Source organism: Microcaecilia unicolor, chromosome 4 (genome assembly GCF_901765095.1).
Source record: "Microcaecilia unicolor chromosome 4, aMicUni1.1, whole genome shotgun sequence".
Taxonomy (NCBI): Eukaryota; Metazoa; Chordata; class Amphibia; order Gymnophiona; family Siphonopidae; genus Microcaecilia; species Microcaecilia unicolor.
In genome coordinates this window covers 123409999-123436226 of record NC_044034.1, presented here as the reverse complement: position 1 = coordinate 123436226, position 26228 = coordinate 123409999, and positions in this window count along the sequence as shown.

Below are 26228 nucleotides of genomic sequence, written 5' to 3'. Positions count from 1 at the left end.
TTCAACCAGTGGCGTGCAGTATGTTTTCTGTCCGCTGCCAACTTTAAACCTGGATATTCAATGCTGGGCCATTTCCGCTGACCAGCATTGAATATATGGGTTTATTTTGGCTGCTAAAAAGCTAACCGGCTATGCCAATATTGAACAATAACCGATCAACTTTTAGCGGTCAAAGATAGGCCTGCTATTTAAGTGGCCTATTTTGACCACTCAACATAGCTGGTTTGGCACTGAATATCTGTGTTTAACCAGCTATGTCAAACTATGTAGCTGCTAACTGGGATATTCAGCGGGAGATAACCAATTATCTCCCGCTAATATCCATGGGTAACTCCCGGATTCTATAAAAGGCTCCCGAATTTGGGCACCCAAGGTTGTGCTCGATCCTGAGATCCGTGTGCAAATAAATTAGATGGCAAACCATTAACAATCAATTATTGACGTTAATTGGCATTAATTTAGATTTGTGCGTGGATCTGGCTGCGTGCAATGCTATAAAGATCTGTGCTCAAATCCTCTTGCATGCAACTCAAATGGGGCATGGCCATGGCATTTACGAAAGATGTGCACAGTGTTACAGAATTCCGGGGATCCATGTTTAACTTGCATGCCAGGATTTATGCTAGGTTTCACTTGGTGTAAGTCCTCTCGCCTTTTATAGAATGACGCTGAGCATAAATTTTTTCCGATGCTTAATTTTCGGCACCATTTACTGAATCTGGCCCTAAGCACATAAATCTAAGTGCATAGGTCAGCCATTCCCAACCCAGTCCTCACGGCGTACCTAGTCCCATCGGCTTTTCAGGATATCCACAGTGAATAACCAAGAGATAAATTTGCATGCACTGCCTGGATTGCATGCAGATCTAACTCATGATTAGTCATTGTGGATATCCTGAAAACCCGATGGGACTAGGTCTGCCCCGAGGACTGAGCTGGGAATGGCTGGCCTATAGAATGTCTGTATATGAACATCAGTAAGATTTTGGAACTGCTAGATGATCTTAAATATGAATGCCTTTCGTCTTGTTCATGTTGGGTCTATGCTGCTCTAGAAGACATACATCTGCTGTGCACTTCAACTTTTCTCTTCAGTCTTTGCAGCACATGAAATATCTGAGCTCATTCTTTTAAGACGATTCTACTAAGACTTTTGGGATCTACTTACTGTCTTGTGAAAATGTACAGGCAGCTTGGCACTGCAGGAAACAAATGCAGCATTTCATCAGATCATTGACTTCCCTAAGGTTACAGGCACCATTAACCGTATGCATGGAACCTTGACACTAGCTGTGGAGATGGAGCACATTCTTAGAAAACCAGGTGATCAATAATGCAGACCCTGCTGTAATGTAATGCAAAGGCAAGGTATTCAGAGACCTTCCACTTGAATGCATCATCATTTCAGGCCTAATACTTTAGTCTATGACATCAGCTTTCTCTACAAATTTATGGTGACAGGTGAGTGGCAAGCAATGCATTTAAACATAGTTTATTGTTCTTAATGCTTTAGTTTCTGACTGAAATTGATTTTTCATTTTCAGTATATCTCATCATCAATTGCCATGTCTGTCTCTCTGTTGCATCTGCCCTGTATGTTGGTGCACATGCATATAGACAGAAGGAGAGACAGAAGGACACACAGATAAATGCTGCAAAGGCAAGCCAGGGAAACTGCCCTCTTGCTGCAGCAGGCCAACCACAGAGTAAGCCAAATATCTGCCAAGAGGGCCCAGTCTGCACTTCCTCTGGCATCAGGTTGTCACCATGCAACTTCCTTTTCGTACCATTGCTCAGCGGAGATTTTACATTTATTCTTAGTTGAAAGAAAAAAACCCCATCTAGGTACTGTATAATAGAAAAAGATTTTTCAAAAGAGGGGTCTGAAGCTTGTCTAATTGTTCAGTACAGTATTCTGTATTTGACCAGTTTGATTTACATTGCATAAGGAATAAAAAGGGTTGATATTTAAAGTGATTTAAATGGCCAGGAGAGGCTCCTGGCCGTATAAATAACTTTCCTGGGATTAACTGCAGATATTCAGCGACACTGAACTGGTTAGTGGTGCTAAGTATTTGCAGTTAACACGTAAGCTGAAACTGGCAAATTTGTGGATGGTTCAGGGACATAACTGGCATTTAGCTGGTTAAGCATCGGTATTTATTGCTTAACTGCATCAGGAAATTGCATAAATAGGAATGCACAAAATACAGTCCTATCTTTGGAGCACTTTTACTAAAGCTCAGCGCATGCTAACGGAATTAACGTGTGCTAAATGCCGTACGCCCTATTTTATACCTATAGGCCATGTGGCATGTTGGGCCTGATTCTATATATGGCACCTAAAATTAACACACATTAGGTAATCACGCCTAAGTGTGTTCTAAATATTGAGTGTATATCCATGCTTAGGTGTAGTTTATGCGACTAAATCTACACACATCCATTTACGCCAATGAAGAGCTGGCAAAAATCCCAGCGCGTAGACTTGTGTGCACTGGCTCATATTCTATAACAACATGTGTAGATTTTGTAAAGCCCATGAAACACCTTTTTCCACAACCCTAACCATGCCCCTTGTTGTCTACATGCATTAGAATTAAGGCATAGTACATTACAGAATACACTTAGCAATTTACACGCATAAATTCACATTTTTGCCAATTAGTGCTCGTTATTGCATATTAAGCACTGTCAACAATGCTTAACAGCTTTTTAAAACAATTCATCTACATGCATAGTTATAGAATACGCCTAGATTTACACGCAGAACCGTGCGTAACTCTAGGCATGCTATATAGAATCTAGGGACTAGCACATGCTAATGTCCATGCACGCTAAGCTTTATTAAAAGGGTCCCTTTATGTGGTTCATCTTACGTGATTAAGTGATACTATAAAATCCATGCGCAAAGTTCTTTCAGAAAGTACAAGGACCAGGGCGCACTCAAATGAAATTAAATGGAAACACTTTAAAAACAAATAGGAGGAACTGTTTTTTCACTCAAAGAATAGTTAAGCTTTAGAACTCGTTGCTGGAGGATGTGGTAATGGGAGTTAGCATATCTGGGTTTACAAAAAGGTTTGGAAAAGTTTCTGGAGAAAACGTCCATAGTCTGTTATTGAAATGGACAAGGGGGAAGCCATTGCATGTCCTGGGATTGGTAGTATGGAATGTTGCTACTATTTGTTTTTCTACCAGGTACTCGTGACTTGAATTGGTCTCTGTTGGAAGCAGGATACTAGGCTAGATGGACCATTGGTTTGACCCTGTATGGCTATTATTATGTTATGTTCTTATGCTGAATAATGCTTTTAACACATAAGTTAGCCGGCTGCATATACTCATATTTTCAATGCCGGTTCCTGGATATAGCTTGACATTGAATATTGAGGGATAATTCCGGCGGTGGTCGAAAAAATGCTGAATATTTACTCCAAAATGTTTTGTATCTATTGATTTTACCAGTTGGTTTTGAAGCAAATGTGGTGAACCAGTGGGGTTAATGCTTTTCTGCAAGGCTGGCCATGCCTTTCTGTCACATCCCCAATCTGCCACAGACCTAGAATTTTCTTTAAAGAAACCCATGTGCTCTTCACTAACAGATCATGTCCTGACCAGTCATTCAGTCTGAAGTCTTTACTGGTGGTTCCAACAGGGTCTCTTTTGTTTAGAGAAGTAGAGAGGTTTAGGAAGTCCGCATTCACAGTCATGTCACATGAAATTAATACATCCACTTATACTAGAAAGGAACAACAGAGAAAAACAGCTTCCAAAAATAAGATCAGACTTGCAGTAACAATAGAGGAAATCATAATTAAGTGACCTGAAGTCCCATGAGCCAAAAGTCTCTTATTTCCTCTTTTTTCCTTCCATAGAAATCACATTAATGTAACAGTTGTGTTTTATTTTTTAACTTGAATTTTACTGAAAAACAACAGAATGCAGTAAGACAAACTACGCGGCAGAGATTGACACAAACACAAAGCTTAGTATTAAAAAACATGAAGCATCAAAGTGTTTCCAATTTACCCTCCGCCCCCCTTCCCCACTCATTCAGATCACATGGTATGTAGCACTGCGAGAAAGGCCAACTTTACAGCAGGCCCAAAATTGATATGGCCTCTGGGACTGACCAGAAAGAAAAAGAAAAACAGCTCTAGAGTACAAAAAACAAAAAAATGCAGTACCAACAAGCAAGTTAAGACACAGGGTCCCGGTACTTCTTCAAGGCAGTCCAAGTGCTCTGAAATCTGGCAGTGGCATGCTTCCGCTTGATTATGAGTTGTTCCATTAATTTTTTTTTTGTTACATTTGTACCCCACGCTTTCCCACTCATGGCAGGCTCAATGCAGCTTACATGGGGCAATGGAGGGTTAAGTGACTTGCCCAGAGTCACAAGGAGCTGTCTGTGCCTGAAGTGGGAATTGAACTCAGTTCCTCAGATCCCCAAGACCAAAGTCCACTACCCTAACCATTAGGCCACTCCTCCACTCCAGTCAGGTCAGCCATACTCTCACCATAGGAGGAGAGGTTGATTCAGGGGTGTAGCCAGACCTCACGGTGGGAGGGGTCCAGAGCCCGAGGTTCGGGGGGTGCATTTTTGTCTGCTGCCCTGCTGCCGCCCCCCCACCGCCACCCCCGCCGCCCTCTTGCCACCCCTTCCCTACTGCCCTGCCGCTCCCACCCACAGCTGCAGGAAATACCTTGGCTGGCAGGGATCCCCAACCTCCACCAGCTGAAGCCTTGTCCCGTGCCGGTCTCCGGCGCTGCCACGTTGCTTGCCCTGTTCTTTCTTCCCCCTCACGTCCTGCACACTCCTTTTAGTGAAATTGAGGTTGTCTGCCCTGCTCTGTCTTCTCCCTCACGTCCTGCACAGTCCTTTTTAGTGAAACTGAGCATGCTCAATTTCACTAAAAGGAGCGTGTAGGAAGTGAGGGAGAAGAAAGAGCAGGGTAGTAGAGGGAGGGAGACCCCGGCGCCGGGCCACCCCCTCCCCAGAGGCCCGGGCCCGGGGAATTTTGCCCCCCCTGCCTCCACCTCTCGGTGGCCCTGGTGCTCATTTGCAAAACACATGGACTTACAAAGTTCCATAGTAACATATGAAACTTTGTAAGTCTATGTGCTTTGAAAATGAGCCACCTTGTGTACTAACATAAGAATCTTAAATGTTATCCTGTGATCTACAGGCAACTAATGCTCTGCATGTAGCAAGAGTCACATGACTTTCCTAGAATTTATCAGTTCATTTATCCCTCCTTTCCTAAATACATAATCAGGTCTTCCAGTCTCTTCTCCTATATCTTAGGGTGCAAACCTCATACCATTTTTGTCACTTTCCTCAGAACCGCTTCAAGTCTTTTTACATCCTTAGCAAGATACAACCTCCAAACTGAACACAATACTCCAGGTGGGGCCTCACCAATGACATGAACAGGGGCATCACTACATCCTTTCTTCTGCAGGTTATGCCTCTGACAGATAGTATTAAAAATTAATCAATTTAAAATATCCTGGAAACCCAATTCAAAGTTGCAGTATCAGGATGTATCTTTTGCACAGGGTAGAGATATTGATAACAGTAGGATTGGGCTTGCTGATTTTATTTTTTTTCTGGAAGATCATTATCACTCTTGTATGCAGGATATACACAGAAATCCTGAGGCTTTTATACTAGGTCAGAAATATTTTAGGCTAACAAAACAAAAGCAATGTGCTTCTAGGTGTATTCTGAGAGACTATTACTCCAGTTTGCCATGGGGACAGTTTTCTAAACAATCCATGCTCTCTCATCGCTCTCCGTACTATTAGCACTATGGCAACTAAGGGATCCTTTTACCAAGCTGTGGGAAAAAGGGCACTGCGCACAGGGTGCCGAGAGGGGGGGGGGGGGCAAAATTCCCTGGGCCTCCAAGGGGGGCCCGGCGCTGCAGTCCCCGGTCTCACCCGCCCACCCTTGGCTCCGTCGACTATCTGCCACCGGGCCGGGCCCCCTGCATTCAAATCACAGCGCCTCACCTCCGTGTAAAAGTACAGCAGCGTGAGATCACCTCCCTTTGGGCCTTCCCTCCCTGTGTCCCGCCCTCATCTGATGTAACTTCTGCGAGGGCAGGACACAAAGAGGGAAGGCCCGAAGGGAAGCGATCTGCCGCTGCTGTGCTTTCACATGGAGGTGAGGCGCTATGAATTGAATGCAGTGGGCCAAGCCCGGTGGCGGACAGAGGGGGGCTGTTTACGGGGCCGGGGGTGGGTGGGTGGAGACTGGTGACTGCGGCGTGGCAGCCTCTGGGGATGAGCAGCAGGGGCAAGGCCCCGGGCCTAGGGTTACCATATGGCTCCAGAAAAAGGAGGACACATTGATCCAGTCCGGGTTTTGCTTCCATTGAAAGCAGTGGAAGTAAAACCCAGACTGGCTCAATCTGTCCTCCTTTTTCTGGAGCCATAAGGTAACCCTACCCGGGCCCAGCCCAGTCTCTCGGCAGCCCTGCCTGTGCAGCAGGTAAAAAGACCCCAGATACACATGGCCATGCGGTAAGAGAATGTGTGCAGCAATGCTGCTACGCAAGACAGTTCTGGGGTTTTCTTTTCCCCCAGAAATGGCGTGCGTTCGGGGCTGGACTTCCTCCGGCAGTAGTCCTGTTAGAGCGAGCAGTAAGCTTACCACCGCTCTGTAAAAAAAGCCCCTAAGTGTCTCATATTCACCATAAAGACATGCTGGCATCTGTAAGTGGTGTTCATGATTTCATAAAATTACTGTTGAAAAAGAGAAGTTGATGACAAAGAGGGTCAGGTGTGTAGAAGGTGAGTAGTACAGTAATAGTATAGGTGGAACCAGTCCTGTATGAAATGGTTTCAAGATTCAAATTTTTATTAGACTTCATATACTCAGTGCATATTTTCTAGCGAAAAAGGTGCCAGTATTCAAATTGCAAGCCACCTTTCAGGGGTGGGAGTGATCACTGAGGAACCCACCCCACAATAGCTAGGCTCCCTGCAACCAGTAACAGAACCTATAATAAGGCAGAATTGTTGTGTAGAGCCTGAGCTCTTTCATCAAAACTTGGAGACCATGGGTCAATTTTAGCAGACAATGGAAAAGGTGCCGGTACTCAGTACCCCAAGTACCCCCTCAAAAAAAAGCCCTGCTTATACTGCTTTTGAGTAAACCATCAAAGCAATTGACAATACAAATCAATAATTAAAGTGAAGGTGAAAGGAACTACAATATAAACAGGAAAGGGGAACGTAAAGGCAAGGAAACTCTAACTCAAATGGTCACAGCAGCCATGTTGCTACATGAATATATACTAAAAAAAGAATATTAGCATTCTTAACTGCAGAGAGAAAAAACGAATTACTTACCTCTGCAGGACAATACATTTCAGATCTGTCTCTCCCCCCATGTCCATAGTAATAACATTCTTGTTCCCTCCTATCCTAACAGAACTACCCTCTCATCTAAAATCTAATGGCCCTAATTCTAATGGTGCCTAAAGATAAGTGCACAATTTGGTGAGCGGTTATAGAATAGGGACACGTGTGTGTAGCCTAATTGGCACTTAATTGGTGATATCTAACAATAATTGTCCTTTGTATGTACTAATTAGCACTAATTAGATGTTATCCCCTGGATGCTATAAATGGCGTCCAAATTTATACACCCAAAATTGCATGTGATCCTGAGATCCATGTGCAAATAAATTAGTTGATGAGCCATTAACAATCAATAAATTTATTTATTTATATATATTAGGATTTTTTTACCTTCTCTTTGAAGGAATTCACTCAAGGTGGTATACAGCAAGAATAAGTCAAATATAAGCAATAGACAATTACAGCAGTAAAAATATTCGATTAACAAAACAAAGTATAGCGTGGAGGGGCATAATCGAATGTGAACACCCATCTCCATGGGCGTCTATCTCCGAGAATGGGTACATGAAGGGGCGGGACAAACCGTATTTTCGAAAAAAATGGGCATCCATCTTTTTTCTGATAATACGGTTTGTGCCCGGCAAATGCATCGGATTTGTGTGGATTTGAGCTGGGCGGTTTCGTTTTTCAGCGATAATGGAAACCGAAGGCACCCAGCTCAAAAATGACCAAATCCAAGGCGTTGGTTTGTGGGAGGGGCCAGGATTCGTAGTGCACTGGTCCCCCTCACATGCCAGGACACCAACCGGGCACCCTAGGGGGCACTTGTAACAATTTAAAATAAAAAGTTAACTACCTCTGAAGTCCATAGCTCCCTTCCTTTGGGTGCTGAGTCCCCTAAATCCCCCCAAAACCCACTGCCCACAACCCTACACCATTGCCATAGCCCTTATGGCTGAAGGGGGGCACCTAGATGTGGGTACAGTGGGTTTTGGGGGCGGTTTGGAGCGCTCCCATTTACCACCACAAGTGTGACAGGTGGGGGAGGGGGGATGGGCCTGGGTCCACCTGGCTGAAGTCCACTGCACCCATTAACAACTGCTCCAGGGACCTGCATACTGCTGTGATGGAGCTAGATATGACATTTGAGGCTGGCATACAGGCTGGAAAAAAAAGATTTTAAAGTTGTTTTTTGGGGTGGGAGGGGGTTAGTGACCACTGGGGACTCAGGGGTGGTCATTCCCGATTCCCTCCAGTGGTCATCTGGTCATTTAGGGCATTTTTTGGGGACTTGTTCGTGAAAAAATGGGTCAAAAAAAGTGACCCAAATTCGCGCTAAAAACTCCTTTCTTTTTTCGATTATTGGCCGAGGACGGCCATTTCTCCTCGGCCGATAAACACGCCCTAGTCCCGCCTTCACCACACCTCCGACACGCCCCTGTAAACTTTGGCCGTTTCCGCGACAGATTGCAGTTGAAGACGCCCAAAATCGGCTTTCGATTATACCGATTTGTACGCCCACGGGAGAAAGACGCCCATCTCCCGATTTGGGTCAAAATATGGGTATCTTTCTCTTTCAAAAATAAGCTGGATAGTATACTACATTACAATGAGGTGCATTTTTGATATAACGTCTAAATCTGAATTTGGACGTTTTACACAAAACATCCAAATTCTGAACAGGAAAGAAAGTCATTGTCAAAAAAATAAAAAAATTTTTTTTAAATACTATGGACGTTTGTGACTTGTACAGTTTTATTTATTTTTTTTGATCCATTTAGGAAAAAAAACATCCAAGTGCAAAACTTACAAAATCAAGCCATTAGGATGTAAGAGGAGCCAGCATTTTTAGTAGACTGGTCCCCCTGACATCCTAGGACAGCAGTAGGGCACCCTAGGGGGCAGTGGACTTCATAAAATGCTCCCAGGTACACATCTCACCATTGCTCCCTTACTTTGTCAGGTATGGAGAGGTAGGAGGCTGGGTCCACCTGACTGCAGAGCACTGCACCCACTACTAGACTACTCCAGGGACCTGCATGCTATTCTGATGGACCTGAGTATAGCATCTGCGGGTGGCACAGAGGCTGGCAAGTAATGTTTTTCATCACATTTTTAGGGGGGTGGGAGGGGGTTAGTGACCACTGGGGGAATAAGGGGAGGTCATTCCTGATTCCCTCCAGTGGCCATCTGGTCATTTAGGGCAACTTTTTGTGCCTTATTCGTAATAAAAACAAGTCTAGCTCAAACTTCTGAGTTTTAGTCCCAGACGTTTTTGTTTTATTCCATTATGGCTGAAAAAATGCCTAAGACTTAAGGACGACCAAGTCCCGCCCTGAACACGCCCTTGAAATGCCCCCTTGAGATTTGGACGTACTTCTGATGGACTTCATAGAAAAGCATCTAAACATAGGTTTCAAAAATACTGATTTAGACGTTTTTGTGAGAAATATACAGACATGTCACTTTTAGACGTTTTCTCTTTTGAAAATGAGCTTGAATGTAAACATCATGCGTAATAAACATTTTAATAGACAGCATAGGGTATAAGCAATATGGAACATATAGATAGGTAAGATAGTACAGGAGTAAGAAAAGAAGGGGATTAATTTAAGAAAGTTGCACTTAAGGTCAGAAAAGTGCTTGAATATTATCCTAGCTAGGGTAGGAGTGGATAAACATAGCCTGCTACAGTATGTGCAGATGGTGTTAGTCCTTGTGTGTGTGACTAGTAAGTTAGCCACTTCTTCCACCAAGCCTGGATGAAAAGTCAAGCTTTCACCTGCTTCCTGAAGTAGAGATAGTCTTGTGTTAAGCAAAACTATTCAGGGAGTGCTTTCCAGAGTGTGGGGGCTTCTCCAGAGAAGGCTCGCTGGCGGGTATCACATTGAGTGATGTCCTTTGGAGAGGGTGTGGTTAGGATACTCCTTGGGAGGACCTTAGTGACCTTGGAAGTGTGTAGACGGAGATCCTATTTTTCAAGTACTCTGGGCCATTTCCTTTAAGGGCCTTTAAGATCAAACATAGATTTTTAAATTTACTGTAGCTCTATATTGTACTGGTAGCCAGTGAAGTTTTTGCAAAAATGGTGTGATGTGGTCATGTCATTTACAACCTATTAGTCTTGCTGCAGCATTCTGAATCAATTGGAGCTGGATCAGACCCTTTGTAGTCAGACCAGTGTAGAGTACATTACAGTAACCCAGTCTTGATGTTATCATGGTATGCACAACAGTGACAAGATTTGCCTTCTTAATGAAAGGAGAGAGGCAACATAGTTGTTGTAAACGATGGAAGCAACTCTTGAAGGCTGCTCGGATATGGGGGATCAGTGTAAGTGTTGAGTCTATCTATATTCCAAGGTTCCTGACTTGTGACTAGAGAGCTGCATGGGAACGGGGTTCACGGGAATCCCGCGGAACCCGCGGGATTCCTGCGGGGACGGAGGCAGTTCCTGCGGGGTTCCCGCGGGGATGGAAGCAGCTCTGCGGGGTTCCCGTGAGGACGGAGGCAGTTCCTGCTGGTTCCCGCGGGGATGGAAGCAGTTCTGCAGTCTTCTCGTAGAAGTGTAAGCTGCACCTGCACCAGCCTCTCATCTACCGAATACCAATTTCTTTGAGTGCTGTCTTCTCCTCCTCTTCTTCTTCCTTGCTTTAACAGTACAAATGTGGAAAGTCTTCCATTAAGGAGGTGGTAGAGTCACAAATGATGACAAAATTCAAAAAGGTGTGGGATGAACACAGAGGATCTCTAATTAGAAAATGGAAGTTATATAAAACCTAACCTTAAATGGCTGCATGTGTGTGGATGTGTCAAGTGACGCTTAGATGGCGACTCTGGCTGTGATGATCTAGGGCTGATACCTGGCAGACTTGTATGGTCTGTGTCTCATACATGGCAATCTGGTTTAGGATGGGCTGGAAAGGGCTTAGACAGCAACTTCAGTGGCTGGAACATGAGGACAGTGCTGGATAGACTTTTACGGTCTGTGTCCCACAAATGAGAAGACGAATAGACTGGAGTGGGCTTCAACGGCAACTCCAGTAGTTGGAACACAAGGAGAGGGCCAGATAGACTTCTGTGGTCTTTGTTCCAGAAACACGGAAGAAAGACCATAATCAAGTATATAATATCACACTCATTGATTTAATGATGACTTGATCATGAGTGTGACTATTGGCAGAGTGGATGGACCGTTCAGGTCTATTTGCTGTCACTTACTATGTTACTATTAATCCTCTTTGCTACCAGGCTGGTGCACAGACCTCAGCTCTGACACAGGCATGAGAATCAGATGTCACCTGATCTACTGACGTGTGCATTTGGCGACCTCTCAGACACAGTGCAAGTGAATCGGAGACAAGTCTTACACGTGCGCACCAGAGTGTTCCAACTTCCGTTCCTTCCTTGCCTACGGTGCTGTGGCTCAAATCCAGAGAGAGACTGAGGGAGCTGACTGGAATTTTCTTTTATGTACCATTAAGTTCTTACGGAGATGGGTGGGGATGGGTTAAATTCTTGCGGGGATGGGTGGGGACAGGTTGGGATGGGTTAAATTTTTGCGGGGATGGGTGGAGACGGGTAAGATTCCAGCAAGGACGGGCGGGGATGGGTAAAATTTTTGTCCCCGTGCAACTCTCTACTTGTGACTTGAAGGGGTGTTCATATTCCCCAAGAGAGATTTTAATGTCAGGTATGTGCCCAGTTGTGCTAGGGATCCATAGAAGCTTGGTTTTACTTGGGTTTAGGTAGTTTGTTGTTTTTAGCCCATTCTGTAATTGATGTTAGAACAGATAGTCAGTTTATTCAGGACTATGGGTAAGTCAGGTTCAATAGGTATGCTTAGTAGCACATCATCTGCATAGGCGTAGAACAGAGTGTCCATTGACCGAATCAGCTCAGCTAGTGGCTTGAGGTAGATATTAAACAGAATAGGTGACAGTATCAATCCTTGTGGTATCCCACAGGTCAGTGCCCATGGTGGCGATGAGGTGCTCCCGAACAGTATGGACTTTTGCCTGTCTGATAGATATTTTCTAAACCAAGCAAGTACTGTTCCATTGATACCTGTTTCTGCCAGCCATGCTAGCATGATATCGTGATCCACAGTGTTAAAAGCTGCTGAGAATTCTAGTAGTAATAACACCAAGACAAATCCCCTGTTTCAGCTTCTGTGAAGATCATCTAGTAGATACAAGAACCGTTTCTGTTCCATAACCTGATTTGAATCCAGATTGACATGGATCTAGCCAGTTTCTCTCTTATAGCCAATCATTAAGTTGAACACAGACTGTTCTATAAGTTTTCCTAGAAATGGGATATTAAATACTGGCCGGTAACTTTCACGTTTGTCCTGGTCAAGGTTGCTCTTCTTTAGCAAAGGATGCACCACTGCCTTTTTAAAATGCTGTTAGTAGTTGCCCATTAGAAAGAGAGGAGTTCAAGATTTTTGTGGCACCTTCTATGAGGCCCCTGCTTGCCTGCTGCATGGGCAGGTGTTGAGGGAACAGAGACATACTATTCTATAACACTGCATGCATTTTAAGGGAATGCCCATGACCCACCCATACCCCCCATGGCCCCTTTGCAGATCCATGTGGAAACACTTAGGCACTATTCTATAAATGGGTGTGTAGGTATGTTTCCATATGGATCTACCGCTTTTGCCCCATTTCGGAGCCTTGCAACTGTTACAACACTATTCTGCACTGATAATTTGGCGTAGAAGTAGCCCCTACTTTTTGGTACCATATATAGAATTTCTCCCTTATTATGTATAGCAGCAGTACCCTGTACAAATTTTAGGCACTGAACATTCCTCTGCGACAACAACACCAACAGTGTAATGCATTAATCAAGTTGTGAGTGTTTCAATACCCTAGTATAACCAGCATCAAGTTTTTGGATTAGTGGGCTATCACCTTCCCTATTGTTTTCTTAAGGGGAATGACCCAGGGAGTCACAATCTACCATAACCAATATATACGATCCAGGGATCCAACGATACCCACCCCATACCTTTTCCATGGGTAAACATGAATCCAACCACACAAGTCTTTTGCAAATCCTGATAACCAATCTGGTTCTTCAGGGGCAGGGTTGCTAAGCAAGTCCAAGCTTAGCTCTGAGTAAACCCTCCTTTTTTGTTCAACTTTAAATTTATTCAAGCCACCTAGTAGCTCAAATTCAGGACACCGTCCTCTCAGTAAAATAGAGTTGAAGTCTTTGGATTGTGGAGTGGAGAGATGTATAGTTTGTGAAAGGAATATTCATACTTGATGTGCAGTACAGTTTCCAGGAGAATGCACAGTAAATACAAGAGCATTTTCTGCCCCTTTTCAGACTTCAACATATTCCACACTCCACTGTTACTTCTTTGTAATGCCACTCAGCTTTACTGAAACGAAGTAGAAAACTGCTGAAAATTCAGGATGATATTAAATAATCAATAATTCATCTTTTTTTAATATAATAAAGCTCTTACTAGCTATATCACTTTGGTAAATGTGAAGGCACAGCAGCACATTGGCAGCACCAAAAAAAGGACCTTTTAAAATGGTCAACAGCTTAGAATTAAAAGATTTTTTTCCCCTGTCTGATGAGCTGGGAATACGAGAGAGGAGATAGCCTCAGGAGATGCCTACCCCTGGGGATCTGATGTCATTGTTGAAATAGGTCAGTGGTGAGATGGATATTTTTATGACCATGTAAGGGTCTAACAGGAAAGGCAATGGTAATTTCCACGTCCCTTGCCAAACACTCTAACCTTCAGTTCTGTGCAATCCACAGGCACGTTCCTGTATTTCAGTTCGAAATGCATTCCAGTCCAGTTCAGCTTCAAATGTATCTAGAAATTGCATAGCACAGTTAAGATATTTCATGGCACCAGGAAGCCTTATAGCTCTACTCATTTGAATACTAAAGCTGGAAAACAAATCCCATGGTGTCTTCAATTTGTATGACTAGAATTGTGTTAATTCTATTATTTGCTTAACTGACGAGGAATGGTCCGTAGAACATTAAAGGCATTATTACTAGCATCAAAAATGTGATAGTCCAGTAGGCAATTAAAATCATTTTTATCTCCTGTATTTCATCTGTGAAGAGAAAGGTGTTTCAATTCATAAAACTCTTCTACTTTGGTTTCTATTATTCAGTGTGGTACTGACAGCAATACAAAATGTCAGTCATTCATATAATTTTGCTTTCGTATTTTTTTTGGGGGGGGGGGGGGGGGGGAGAAATGAATTATTAGCTCGCCCGGTCAAAGAAGGAGGGGCAACATGCCAGTTCCAATCATATGGAAGCACTCTTCAGCTTATCCTGACCCGGCTTGCTGTATTTATTTTTCTGTTTTGAAATTCTGATACAGACATATGGTCTCTCCAAACATTGGAAAAACAATTCAGTTGCCTAGGTCTGCAGCTCCTTGGGGGGGAGGGGGGGGCACCAAAGAGCTGCTGCAGTCAAAGCAAAACAAAAGGTCCTGACAACCACATAAGCTCAAATAAACAACTGGAGGTAGTTTTACCAGTAGGAAGGCTGATCAGTTTTCAAACAGACTATTTACTCAGATTATTCTGGGAAGGGGAAGTGCTGGAGTGATCATGATTGTTGGGGAGGGGGCAAAGGGATCTAAAGTTCAGATACGGGTTTGCAGTCTGAACAAGATATGAAGGGACTGGACTTTCCTGACATATCGAGTACATCTTTTTCTGAACTGTACGGATCGCTATCCTATTTAGTGGGAAAGAAGCTTTGGTCTTTGAACACATCAGACCCCTGACGCAGGCGTTATGCGCTGTAACATGGCCCGTGTCGGTTCCATTATGGAAAATTGACAGTTATTAATAAAGAACCGTGTCCCATTTCTGAAGGCTCCTGGTGCCTTTGTGGTATTTTGGACTTTTAGTTTGTACTTTGGACCCTCTCTGTACTGCTCTCTAAGATTATCTTTAAGACAGAAGATGCTGTGAGTAAAATATTTCAAGTAATGGGGATAATTTACAAACTGCACAGGAGATTTTATAATTCTAGAAATTATAAGTGGGCCTATTTCCTAAAATGTTGTAAACATTGTCCATTCCTGGTCATGATAAGGTATTATAGTGATTCACTGCCCCTCCCTCCTTCACATTCTGGGTCCAGCATGTTTTAAAAGGTTCAGGATGGTGTTCAAAAGTCCCCCTTTGTTAAAAAATCACTCGTGGTCCATGGGTAAGGCTGCCAACTAGATCCAGATTTGCAGGACAGCCTTGATCCAGTCCTGGATTTACCCGGTTGCATGTAGTGACTTGTAGTTCTGATTTCCCCACTGAATTCCCTAAGAAAAGCAAGACTACAAGTCCCAGCATGCACTGGGGTAACCTGCACCATTTTGTGCCTTATTCATTTTAAAAACAGGTCTAGCACAAAACATCTTAGCTTTAGTCCTGGATGGTTTTGTTTTGCTTCATTATGGCTGAAAAAACATCTAAGTTAGATCCTAAGTCTTAGGCATGCCCAAACCCCGCCCTTAACATTCCCCTAACATGCCCCCTTGAGATTTGGATGCACTGCAGACGAACAGCATAGAAAAACTTCTGAAAAATAGGTTTTGAAAATACCGATTTGGACGTTTTTGTGAGCAAAATGTCCAAATGTTGCTTTATGCCACTTTTTTAGATGTTTTTCTCTTTCGAAATGAGACTCGTGGTGTGCCAAATATAGGTTGTAGCACTGACCTGACTATTGTGAAAGCATCCATGATCAGAAAAAGAGGCAATAAAGTGAAACGAAGCAATGAAGTGAAATATGCACCAACTGCTGTTGTATGAAAAAATAGAAAAACAGAGCAATGATGTGAAGCGGTGTAAATGAAGTGAAGAAATAGAAACAGAAACTGCACTACTCTAACATTTCTGATGGTTATGTAGAACATACCCTTTTTGAAAAATTAATGTTCTCCACATGTGATAAAAGTCTATGATAGTAATGTAAAGAGATCTTTAAGATCTGATGACTCTATATTTATCACAATGCTCACAATGGACATTTTTATGTAATACTAGTAAAAAAAGGCCCATTTCTGTTTTAAAGGAAACGGGCGCTAGCAAGGTTTTTTTTTTTTTTTGGTAACCATACAGTTGTTAGAAAAGTATTATAATGAGAAGGAATAATTGTTAAATTTGTAAATCATCTGTTGCCGTGTTGCATCACCATGTACAGCAACTGTCCTCTCATGTGCAGTGTATGTTTGAGAGAGTGTGTGTGAGAGTGACTGTGTGAGAGAGAGAGAGAGTGTGTGTGTGTGTGTGTGTGACACAGAGATGGATTGTGACAGATATATGAGAGTGGCAATGTATGGCTGCTCTGCATCGGTTCTTTCTTCCAGTAATATCCACATTCCTTGCCGTTGCAGGAACACAGGGGCGGGCAGTGAGACAGAGTGTATGTGTATGACAGTCAAACAGTGTGTGTGTGTGTGTGTGTATGTGTGTGAGAGAGAGAGAGTGTGTGTGTGACATTGAGGCACATAGAGTGATAGACTGGTTGTGTGTGATTGACAGAGAATGTGTGTGTGTGGGTGTGACAGAGAGTCAGTGTGTGTGGGTGTGTGTGACAGTAAGACACAGATAAAGACTGTGTGTGTGAGTGTGAAAGAGACAGTGTGTCTGTGTGCCAGAATATGTGTGTATCTGTGTGTCTGCATGACCCCCTCCTTCTGTCCGAGGTGCAGGTTACCCCCCCCCCCCCATTTCTGTTCGAAGTTCCGGCCCTCCCCCTCCCTCTTGAGTGATTGGCAATGTAAGGTTCCTCTGCATGGCAGAGTACGTGTGTGTTTGTCTTTCCATGACCCCCTTGTGTGTGCCAGTGAGACACAGATAAAGACTGTGTGTGTGAGTGTGAAAGTGAGAGAGTGTGTGCCAGAGTATGTGTGTGTGTCTGTGTGTCTGCATGACACCCTCCTTCTGTCCGAGGTGCAGGTTCCCCCCCTTTCCGTTCCAAGTTCTGGCCTGCACCCCCTCCTGTGTGAGTGGCAATGTAAGGTTGTTGTGCATAAACTCCCCCCCTTCCAAGTGAATTGCGTCCCCCCCTCCTTCCGTTCATTGCAGGAGATAATAGGCAGTAGGACACTTACGCAGAGCACTGTCAGGCTTCTGATTATGATTTAAATCCTTTTCTTTTTTGAGCAGCGTGTCCGACGCCTGTGTCGTGGCAGCATCAGTTGTCTGTTCTGTCATTTTTGTTTTGGGAGGGCATTCTGACAGTGGAGCAGGTTCGGGAGGGCGGTTTCTGAGGCAGTCTCGTCAGCTGTTGTTTTTTTTTTGAGGGCGCTAGGTTCGTGAGGGCGTCAGTCTGGTCAGCGTTTTTTTTTTTGGGAGGACGGCAGGGTCGGGAGGCGCTTCGTGAGGGCGGCAGTCTCCTCAGGTGCTTCGTTCTTTTTTGGAGGGCGGCAGGTTCGGGAGCGCGGCACTCTCGTCAGCTGTTTGTTTTTTTGAGGGCAGTTGGTGTGCGCGGCAGGTTCGGGAGGGCGGCAGCCAGTTTCGAGTTTTTTTTTGTTTGCGCGTGCCACTTTATTGGATTCTCTCAGCAGTGTGGAAGTCATGACGTCACTCTGATCTACGGACGGAAGCAGACCACCTCCGAGGGACCCATGGTCCCAGGCAGCATCAGAACATTGGAGGTGAGAATTATTTTATAGGATATTTCTAACTAAAAAAAACTCTTGCTAAGATACAAAATGTATAGTATAATCTGTTATATACAGTATTAGAAAGACAAACACTAATTTTCCTTCTACAACTGTGATGTTTAAAAAAAGCTACATAGAGTGCAGTTTAACAGGTATAAAAACATAGCTATAGATTAATTGTATAAATTGATTTGCCCAGTCTTTTACCAGATACTGAATAAAATACATTCCTATGAAAACTATGTATCCTGTAATAAGCCAGCGGTGTACACAAAGGGTCAATTAATACACAGGTAGATAAATGAAAGATAATATCCACAAAAATGACCCAAACTACAATATTCAGTCAATGCATATCTCCTTTGTATATGTGTATATATATCCTTTTCATATAGATATTTTTACAGAAAGGGTATAACATCTAATTACACCATTTTGGAAATACTATGTTAAAGTCAAAGATATAGCACTGGTCTTCCTGTACAAGTAAGTTCTCTAAATCTCTTCCTCTCCATCAAGTTTGGGTTTGCCAAATCACAATGAATTTAGTTCTTCTATTGCATGGTTCATCTCAGACCAATGAAGTACCAGTGGTACAGATTGAATATTTCTGCTTATGCAGTTGCTATGATCTATAAGTCTGGTTTTCACCATCCTAATCATCTTTCCTACATGCAAAAGCTTGCATAAGCAGATGACAACATAAATTATATGGGTTGAGTGTTTTAGCTGATATACTCAATTTGTCACAGGATGTACAAAGTTATTTAACCCCAAATAGTTTCTGCACACTATACATTTGCCAACATAATTGTATGTCCGACATGATCTTCTCTTTCTAATTTTCTTCTGGCAAAGTTGAAGGAACAAGTTTCTCCTTAAGATTTTTATTATTTGAATATGCTATGACTGGCCTTTTGTTCTTAAAACAGAGATGTGTTTCCAGAACATGCCAGTTTTTTAGAATCGCCTTGATTTGAGAAGTGTGAAAATTTAAGTGTACATTCTATAATCCGGTTAACATCTGTTCTTCTTTGTAGTAAGCAGGGAGTTTCTAACTTGTGCCCTAGCCTTATGTAGACTTCTTTGTATGCAGTCATCTGGATAGCCTCTACTTCAAAAACGTTGTGACATCTGTTCTGCCTGGGTTTCGAAGTCCTCAAAATTTGTGCAGAGGTGATGAAAATGGAGAAATTGTGAATAGGGTAAATTAGTTTTCAACTGCGGTTATGGAAGCTCTCAGAATGAAGATATGTGTTACTACTACTACTAATATTAGCATTTCTATAGCGCTACAGGCGTACGCAGCGCTGCACAAACATAGAAGAAAGACAGTCCCTGCTCAAAGAGCTTACAATCTAATAGACAAAAAATAAAGTAGCAATCAAATCAATTAATGTGTACAGGAAGGAGGAGAGGAGGTTACAAGTGGTTACGATGTCAAAAGCAATGTTAAAGAGGTGGGCTTTCAGTCTAGATTTAAAGGTGGCCAAGGGATGGGGCAAGACGTAGGGGCTCAGGAAGTTTATTCCAGGCGTAGGGTGCAGCGAGACAGAAGGCACGAAGTCTGGAGTTGGCAGTAGTGGAGAAGGGAACAGATAAGAAGGGATTTATCCATGGAGCGAGTGCACGGGAAGGGGTGTAGGGAAGGATGAGTTTGAGAGATACTGGGGAGCAGCAGAATGAGTACATTTATAGGTTAGTAGAAGAAGTTTGAACAGGATGCGAAAACGGATAGGGAGGCCAGTGAAGCGACTTGAGGAGAGGGGTAGTATGAGTAAAGCGACCCTGGCGGAAGACGAGACGGGCAGCAGAGTTTTGAACTGATTGGAGAGGGGAGAGGTGACTAAGTGGGAGGCCAGCAAGAAGCAGATTGCAGTAGTCTAAACGAGAGGTGACAAGGGTGTGGATGAAGGTTTTGGTAGAGTGCTCGGAAAGAAAGGGGCGGATTTACGGATGTTGTAAAGAAAGAAACGACAGGTCTTGGCGATCTGCTGGATATGAGCAGAGAAGGAGAGAGAAGAGTCAAAGATGACCCCAAGGTTTCGAGCTGAGGAGACAGGGAGAATAAGAGAGCCATCAACAGAAATAGAAAATGGGGGGGAGCGGGGAGGTGGGTTTGGGGGGAAAATGAGAAGCTCGGTTTTGGTCATGTTTAATTTCAGGTGGCGTTTCTGTCTATAGGCTTCTTGTAAACATCTGTTACAAAACAGTAGGCCATTTTGGTAATCAGTATGTCAAGATATGGAATTTGTTGAGTACTGTATTGAATTTTGAAATATAAATACTTATCCTGCTTGTTAAGTCAATCATAAAATTCTAACACCAAAATTCTCTCTTCACCTCTCCATAGTAGAAATACGTCATCAATATACCTTTTGTAAAAAAACAACTTCTGTTTTGTATGGATGGTCTTGCAAGAATTTCTCTTCAAAATTGGCCATGTATAAGTTAGCCAAATCTGGGGCCATCGCAAAGCCTATGCCCCATATACAGTATGTTGATATAATGCTTTTTGAAATGCAAAATAATTCTGAGTAAAAGCAAAAATGGAAAAATTGATAATCAAGAAATTAGGAATGTGACATAATTATTTTGCTATCTTTAAGAGTGGAGTTTTCTATAAAAAATAAGGCTTCTAATTGTGGTATATTGGTGTATAAATCATCTATGTCAAGAGTAACCAGTATAATATTGCTAAGATCCCTATCAAGTTCTTCTAAAAGTATGATAATGTGAGCAAAGTCTCTAACAGGTATATATGGATGTAAAAAATAATCTATGAACTGTGATAATGGTTGTAATATAGATCCATTCCCAGAAACTATGGGGTGGCCTGGAGGATCAATTAAAGATGTGTATCTTTGGCAAAATGTAGAGCATTGGTATGACCAGATGTGGAGCAAGTAGAAAATCTCTTTCCTTGGATATTAAATAGCCTGCATCATAGGCTAAAAGGACAACCTCTTTAATTTCTTCCTGCAGCTTTGGTGTCGGGTCTTCCTCTAGATGAATATAATATTCATTACCTAGTATTTTTCTGTCTACTTCATCCACATATTTGTCTCTATCCATCACTACTACTCCTCCAACTATCTGCTGGCTTGATGACTGTCTGTATTTCTTGGGAGAGATCTATGTTCTTTAAACTGTAAGTTATAAAAATTCTTACTCATATGTCTTTTCTATTTCTTGGATGTCTCTTAAGACACATCTGTAGAAGGTGGAGATAATGGGGTTGGGTAACCCCAGTGGAATCCACTTTCTGCTCCTTTTTAAAATGGTCAAATCATACGTAGATTCCTTTCCCAGAAAAAATGTGTTGCTTATAATTTTCTATGGAACCAGAATAGGTCAATGCGAGTCTGAAGAGGATCATATTGTGTGGTGGGGACAAATGATAGTCCTTTCTTTAACAGCCAGGTTTGGGTTTTTGTAAGATGACTTCTGGAAAGATTGATGACTGGTATTTCTTCTTCGGACTCATCTGGTAAATGTCTCACCATTGTTTCAGTCTGTACTCTTCTCTTCCCCTGCCCCTTCCACTGCCTCTGGTTAGATAAAACGACCTGTTTTATCGGAAATTCTGTGCCTGATATCGATAATTGTAGTTGGGGTTTGATGGAATTCATTCTCTAGGTATGTGAGAATACTGCTTCTCTGGAAGTATGCGTTCTAAACAATCCTCAGTGAATCTCAGTCTTGGAGTTGCTGTCAGGTTAGTTGGGGATGAGGTGAATAGTTCTCACTGTAAATTCTTTTCCTATTCCTATTGTCCAATGTTGTAATCGTGGCTGGTAAACAAACCTATCTGTTTGTCAGTAGAATACATTGTCTGGAAAGAGAGCATGTCTTCAGCTTGGAGAAGAGACGGCTGAGGGGAGACATGATAGAGGTATATAAAATAATGAGTGGAGTGTATCAGGTGGATGTGAAGCGTCTGTTCACGTTTTCCAAAAATACTAGGACTAGGGGGCATGCGATTAAACTAGAGTGTAGTAAATTTAAAACAAATCGGAGAAAATGTTTCTTCACCCAACGTGTAATTAAACTCTGGAATTCATTGCCGGAAAATGTGGTGAAGGCGGTTAGCTTAGTAGAGTTTAAAAAGGGGTTGGACGGTTTCCTAAAGGACAAGTCCATAAACCGCTACTAAACGGACTTGGAAAAATCCAAAATCCCAGGAATAACATGTATAGAATGTTTGTACGTTTGGGAAGCTTGCCAGGTGCCCTTGGCCTGGATTGGCCGCTCGTGGACAAGATGCTGGGCTCGATGGACCCTTGGTCTTTTCCCAGTATGGCATTACTTATGTACTTATGTTATTATTTTTATGAAAAATCTTAGGCTTGGACCATGGGTGATTTTTGGAAGGGGTCTTAGGAGAAGCTTTTGGTTGAATGTGCACAATTTAGAGAAATGCATTATAAGATATTAATACATCTATTTATGCACCCTAGTTGGGTTCATACAGTTTGCCAAGTAGAGATGGGAAATATGTTAAATGTCGTAATTCTGAGAGCTCCTATATATATGGCTGGTGGGATTGTTCAAGGATCTGGAATTGAGGGGATATTATTTGGAACCATTTGGAAAGCCTTTGGGGAGCATCTCTACCAAAAAGCAATAAACTGTTTCTTGTGGACCTGGATGATAGCTTGGAATTGGAATCCAAAGAGCATCGTTTGGAGTGGAGGAGTAGCGTAATATTTGGTGCTGTGGGCTGAGAACTGGGTTAATTCCCACTGCAGTTCCTTATGACTCTGGGCAAATCACTTAACTCTCCATTGCCCCAAGTACAAAAAAAAAAAAAGAAAACACAACTTAGGGGCCCTTTTACCAAACTGCAGTAAAAAGTGGTTTTAGCATGTCCTTATGCGGGTCATTCCTTTGCGTTAAGGACATTTTTATAGCATTGGGTAAAATGACTGCTTTTTCAAGATTATTATTATTTTTTTTTATAAGTTTCAAAAATATACATTCATAAAACAAATGCATTGAGATTTAGATACAATAAGAACAAATTAAATTGACCCTTTAACCAAGGTGAAGAAATTAAACTTCCAACTTAGTCCACATTAAAAAGACAAGATACAAGGAAATTATAATTAGGAAATTTCAGATATAATCAATAGAGATGGGGGAGCTCACAACATCTGCTAATGATTTTCAGCATTGTTAACCTGTTGGGGTATTCAAGGAAGGACCAACACCCCCTTCCTTAGACATTATAAATTCCTGCATTTTCTTTGGGTCAAAAAAAAAACATAATTAATTGAGTTTAAGGATACTAAACATCTACAAGCAAATTTTAATAAAAAAGTTCTACCTAAGGCGAGAATTCTTGGTTTCAATCCCATGAACTCCCTCCTTCTTTTTTGTGTATCCTTATTTAAATCAGGAAATATTTGTATCTTAACGCCCAAAAATTGTGCAGTCATGTGTTTGAAGAACAAACGAAATTATTATTTCTGTCTGTTTCAAATGCAAAAGTTACGATTAGTTTTGAATTAATGGCAATAGGCCAGATTCTATATAAGGCACCTATAAAATCTGCACAGTAAACATTTCCACCTAAGTGTATTCTATAAGTGGTGCCTACATTTAGGCATGATATATAGAATACGTTAGTTGATATCCCAGTACTTAAAACTATGTATGTCCATTTACACCAACACAAACATGGCGTAAATCCCTGCATGTAGATTTACCCACACTGGGCCACATTGTATAACAACATGTGTAAATTTTGGGACACCCACTTCCCAGCTTATAGCCACACCCCTTTTGAACTGTTTACATTAGAGTTTAGGTGCAGCTCATTACTACTACTAATCATTTCTATAGCGCTACTAGATATATGCAGTGCTGTATGCATATATGCAGATACTTTCTCTGTCCCTAGAAGGCTCACAATCTAAGTTGTTTCTTTTTGTTTGTACCTGGGGTAATGAGGATTAGGTGACTTACCCAAGGTCACAAGAAGCTGTAGAGGGAATCAAACCCAGGCACCCAGGACCAGACCCCACTGCACCAACCACCAGGCCACTCCTCCTTACAGAATATGCTTAGCAAGTTGTATGTGTAAATTCTAATTATTGCCAAGTAGTGCTCATTATTGTTTGTTAAGAGCTGTTAAAAATGCTGATTGGCTTGTTAAGCGTTTATAGAACACACCAGGGCTGCCGAGAGACTGGGCCGGGCACGGGGCAAGGCCAGCTCCAGGGACCTGCACCCCCGAGGTTGTCATCGCAGCCCCCCTCCGTCACCACCGGGCTGGGCCCCCCTGAATTCAAATCATAGCGCCTCACCTCGACCTCAGCTCCATGTGAAAGAAGCGCAGCAGTGGCAGTCCTGCAGATTGCCTCCTTCCGGGCCTTCCCTCCCTGTGTCCCACCCTCGTGCAAGTTATGTCAGACGAGGGTGGGACACAAGGAAGGAAGGCCCGAAGGGAGGCGATCTGCAGACTGCTGCTGCTGCGCTTCTTTCACATGGAGTGAGGTCGAGGTGAGGCGCTATGATTTGAATTCAGGGGGGGGGGCTGGCCCGGTGGTGGACGTAGGGGGGCGGGGGGAGGGGACTGCAGCGTCGGGCCCCCCTTGGAGGTCCGGGCCCGGGGAATTTTGTCCTCCTTGCCCCCCCCTTCTCGGTGGCCCTGGAACACACCTGGATTTTGGTGCAGATCTGTAGGCATGCTATAGGATCCGGAGGTATGTGCTAATTTTCTCAATAGTGTATGAGACTCTACCGGCACCTATTTTGTGAATGGTAAGGACAACGTGCTAATCAGTTAGCACATGGCAATGTATCCGTGCTAACCGATCAGCACAGAACATGCCTACCCTCTGCCCTCCTTCCCCCGCTCCGCCCCAACCCCAGCACTAAAAAATGAAATCTATTTTTTAATGCATGGGAAGTGCATAAAATCACAAAATTACTGGCGCCCCACAGTAAGGCCTTTGTTGCTGTGGTATGCACACGTTAGAGCTTACCATGGCTTAGTAAAAGGACCCCTTAGATTGTGAGCCCACTAGGAAAGAGAAAGTACCTACATATATTAAATGTAAACCGCTTTGACTATACCACAGAAAGGCAGTATATCAAATCCCACTACCCTTTACCCTTTGTACAGAAGGTGTGTTTGATGGCTAAAAGGTATATCCTGATTTAATAGATTGAAAAGGACCCACCCATGCTATCGATGTGCAGAATTTATATGCATCATTTGCTCCACATGGAGCGTTTGGCAGTTTAGGGAAACAAATTAATAAATTTATATAGTTCTAGTCCCCCTTTCTTAGCTCACCTGTGATGCAACTGTGTAGTTCTCTGTTAAATCTGCTGAATACATTGATTTTCTCTGGAGCATAGATGCATAATAAGTTATCAGGAATGTGTATTGTTTTCAGACATTGTTGAGACAATTTATGCATCTGTCCAGGGGTTGGAGGGGAAAGGTGGGGGTAAGATAGGAGGGAGTGTGGAGGAGGGAGGGAGTTTGCTTAAATAATACAATCAGCAGTTCATTGTTGTATATGACTGTTTATCTATTTGATAATTTGACTGTTGTATATTCGTGAATTGTTCTGTTTTCTTTTTCAATGACCTTCAATTAAAATATATTAAACCATAAAACAGAGAATAGTGAGGTTTCTGGAATTCAGTGGATTGCAGGACCCAAGCTTGGTTTCATAAATCTGATTAATTTCTTTGACTGGGTGACCATAGAGTTGGAGCAAGTGAAAGTGCTAGATGTGGTATACTTAGATTTTAGCAAAGTCTTTAACATGGTTCTGCATAGATAACTTACAAAGGGAAAGGGAAATGGGACTTGATATACTGCCTTTCTGAGGTGTTTGCAACTGCATTCAAAGTGGTTTACATATATTCAGGTACTTATTTTGTACCAGGGGCAATGGAGGATTAAGTGACTTGCCCAGAGTCACAGGGAGCTGCAGTGGGAATTGAGCTTAGTTCCCCAGGATCAAGGTTCACTACACTAACCACTAAGCTACTCCTCTAAGTGCCTGACTGTGTTCGGAATTGCTTGAGTGGAAGGTGACAGAAGGTAGTGGTAAATTGAGCTAACTCTGAGGAAAGGGGTGATACCAGTGGTGTGCCTCAAAGTTTGATTCTTGGGCCGGTTCTTTTTAAATATTTTTGTAAGCGATATTGCTAA